Raw genomic sequence first — 4,219 nt, 5'->3', positions numbered from 1 at the left:
CTGTTAACATCAGATTGTGACGTCACAGATATAACTTTAACCAATCAGAGATCAACGTACCATAAATGCGTAGAATACATCCGAGTTTGTGATTGGACAATCCACGTTGCGCACAGATAACAGAACGCGCGCCTGCCTAGATATCTGTTATAGTACATTGACGCTGTACAACATGTTTGTTCAAGATCTAAAGCCCGGGTCACATCTGCGCGATTCAACACGCGATTCAACTCGCAATACAATTGAAGGTTGAATCGCGTAGTTAGACACGGGTATCAACTTGTTGCGCAATAAAAGTTGCGCCGTCGATTTGGGTTGATTTGCAATAGAGCAATGTCCTAATCAGCGCAACTTCTCAGAAGCAACTTTTAATATTATTATTAGCTGAGAATTAAAAGTTTAGTCTAAAATGCAGAAGATAATTTTCTCATATTAATATAAGCTGCCATTTCGCAATTGTTTTCACGATCGATTCCGTAGTTGTTTGAACAGTCGCGCGTATGTGACCACAAAGTTGATTTCGAAGTTGAATCGCGCAGATGTGACCCGGGCTAAACTCACAAACATGACGTCAGCACACGCGTGCGCCTCTATACGCATGGTTTATACAATACTATTTCTTACAGCGCGTTCGGATGCAGTCAACCTGAAACGCATATACTTGGCTTGGCAGGCTGGTCAACATGTTTGGCCCAGGGTGATATGATGTCCGTTACTTTTTCCAAGTTTTGTCAATGATATTGTAAAGCGCCGAGACGCCATAACAATGAGATCTCTGAGCTCAAGTGTGTAAATTTCGCGATCGCGTTATATGTACAGCGCCTGCGTATTTACACTCAATGACAAAGTTATGTGCGGTTGCATGCATGCCAGTGTAGGCGCTTTGCATAACACTTTGGCACAAGATACTTGACTTTGGATTGGAAGTGACTAAGCTTACACGTACATATCCTTCAAAGATATTTTTTCTTCTGTATAACAGATACGGTAAATCTTGGCTGCAAATCAATTAGGATATTTCAGTATTTACCACCCATTCTTCCCTACATGTTCTGTAACAAATGGCGATATATTCTACACCAAAAAAAGAAGTAAGGTGGCTACCAGTGTCAATCGCTACTACAGGTTTGCTTGAAATTTGGGGTCAACAGAGATGAATGGTTCCGTCCTTTATCGGGAAAAGGCGAGGTTTTCCTTGAATAATGGGGAGTTTGCATTCCTTTAAAAGTGGGCGTGACACCGGCCTTTTTGCCTGGGTAGAACTAGCTGCAATCTTTATAATGGGTAAACCTCACTTCAAACCACTTAATTGGGAAATACTAGTTACTTCAGATATAAAAATCAACATTCAATAAGTCTAAGAAGAAATAGATATTCAGTTTAAAGTTTATTTTCTTGAACACATGAGTACTTAAAGTTTAAAACGTGAATTTGGCAACTTTAAGTGCGGATATACATATTCAGCTTGAACGATAAAACGAATAATAACTGAGGATTCCTCAGATGAGGATTCTTGGTGCGTTATAAAGGGTTGGATAATTAATCTCATATTATACCTAATTCGGGTTGGATAATTAATCTCATATTACCTAATTCAGACATGATGGAAAAACCAATGTAATATATACTGCAGGATTTTATACGAACCTGAGAAAAATAGACAATGGTAGGTATTAAATTTTGAATGTTGATTGTTCCCTATATAGTCAATATGCGAACATTGTTCGAACACACACCTACGTTGACTTAACTTAGCAGTCATATAAGCCACCAACTTATAGATTTGTTACACAATAAAAAGTTGTCAGGCCTTAACCCCCTCTGGTCCTTTATAGTGAGGTCTCCTTATATAGCAACAACTGAATTACTCAGTGCCTTTCTTTTATTATCAAAAGTAATTTACCCATCTACCACTGATGTACAGTAATAATTGCATGGAAACAACGATCATGTTCCATACTTGTCATGGAGCCCTCCACAGGCCCGGGTCCCGGTCAACGGATACAGCCTATTTACCCTGCTGAATACAGCTAATATGTTTAAATACTTCCCAAAATATCATTTTGAGTAAACAAGGAATTTGTTTGCGCTTGCTCTGTTCGTTTTTGGTCGAAATTGATAAAGCTCTAATTTAAAGGCAGAGGCAAGGGTGTAAGCTTTTGCAGACATTTACTGATACAACCCCCCTCCCCCCCCCCACATCTCCGCTACTTAACAAAACGTTCCCATCCGACAGAAAAGTGTGTATCTGACCAGTTTGTCATGCAGACATGTCATCCAGCACAGACTTCAATGGAGTTGGTCATACTGACTTTGATTTGAAGGGACAGCCACAATATTATCTTGAAACAAAATTAATCCTTTGTACATTCTGTACCACAAAATGAAGTGTTTTAATAAGGCACATAGGTATAGGGCCCCTTCTTTTTGTGATTTTTTTGGTTACAAAATTGTTTATTTTTCAACATAACCAAAGGGCACATCAAACATGCAAGAAACACATTGTACTTTTCTACATAATATAAATGGCACTTCTTATTATTGGGAAGTGGCATATATCATATTATTTTCACAAAACTGGAGGTTGGAAGGGGTTAGGGGAAGGACATGCCCTCCAGGATACACAAACCTTGGTTGTAATATGGGCACCACAACAGCACTAGAAACAGTCTCTGTTCGTACCTTAACAAATGGACTAATGATCCTTCAGTCCAGAAGTTGAGTCAGGGCTCCAGTGTATGATCCTCCAGCATTCCTCCATGTTACATATTCATACAATGTACTGAGAACCCATTTGTTGTTTAATCGGTTCTCATGTGTTCTATGTTTAACATCTGCAAGACATGTTGAGGAAAACGGCTAGTTGAAAGTGCTGCATGTATAGGTTATGTGTTTTCTGCAAAATGTCTCTTACATGACGAGAATGAAAAAAGGGCACATAAAAAACTGTGCTTTGCATGTATTGCAGTTGTTTTGACCACCACTTTTAATCTGGTTTTCCATTTTTAATAACTTCTTAACACATCTGAAGAAAGACACCACTTTAAAGTGCTGCCATGCAGACTTAGCTTTATCCACAGAATGTGCACCTCTTCAAAGCAAATTAAATTTAACAGGATACCAGAGTCAACTTGTAAATCAACTTTAAAGAAAAATCATCAACGAAAACAAAGCAACTTTCTCAGAGGTGATAGAAATAATAATAATAGTTATAATAAACTTGAATCATGAAAATATTGCCAAATTTTTGGTGCTCGGAAACGAATCTACTAACAACATGGATGGTTGAGCAGGTACGTTGGAAGACTTGTATGCACAGATCCAATAATTATTTAACTTTATATGCTACACACACACATCCTGAAAATGCGATTTTGTATAAATATATATATATATATATATATATATATATGTTACGTATATATATATATATATGTTACGTATATATATATATATATATATATATATATATAATTATATATACAAAAATCGCATTTTCAGGAGGGGTGGTTGTTCGAGCAGAGAGGGGCACCCTCTATCAGCCCTCCTCCGCTACCCCGGGGGCACTATGTCATAGCGGACGTCAAGGGGACCCAGAAAGTGGTTCAAGCGTCAGGAAAGGGCCCAGCAAGGGAACTAAATGCGAATTTGACAGGCCTTTTTGGAAAACAAATATTAACTGTAAATACATTGTTTATTACAAATCGCGAGGGCCACTTTTAAAGGCATGGGTGATCGCCGCCCATGGGTAGAGAGTGCCGTCCAGGTCAACTATTGGTGTCCGGTGGCCAAGCCACTGGAAGCCAAGCGATTTTGTGCACTCTAGGGGACTCAATACGATATAATTCTAGCTTTGCTAGAACAAAGACAGGTTAAACAATTAAAAGCTGAATAATATCTAAGCAATAGAGGATGGAGTTTCATCAATAGGTATACAACATGACAAGTCTTTCTCAACACACCAGCAATGGGATTTTTTCTAAGCCTTCCAAATGCATGTTTCTAGCATTGTTCATGCTCACAAATTCTCTCGCTTCCAATGTGATATCTATGTTTTCCATGCGTTGTTTGTGTACATTGCACACGGCAACCCAGTTTAATCTCTTCTGAGTCAGTGTTCTCCTCAGCCATGATTTTAGACGTCTGAGGGCACCTAATGAGCGTTATGTGCCTCGCATGAGGACACAGGGCAAACCAGTAGCAATCTTAGAAGCTGCTC

Source organism: Apostichopus japonicus, chromosome 8 (assembly GCF_037975245.1).
Source record: "Apostichopus japonicus isolate 1M-3 chromosome 8, ASM3797524v1, whole genome shotgun sequence".
Classification (NCBI taxonomy): domain Eukaryota; kingdom Metazoa; phylum Echinodermata; class Holothuroidea; order Aspidochirotida; family Stichopodidae; genus Apostichopus; species Apostichopus japonicus.
The sequence above is the reverse complement of the archived record's forward strand: the minus strand, read 5'-3'. Positions refer to the sequence as shown.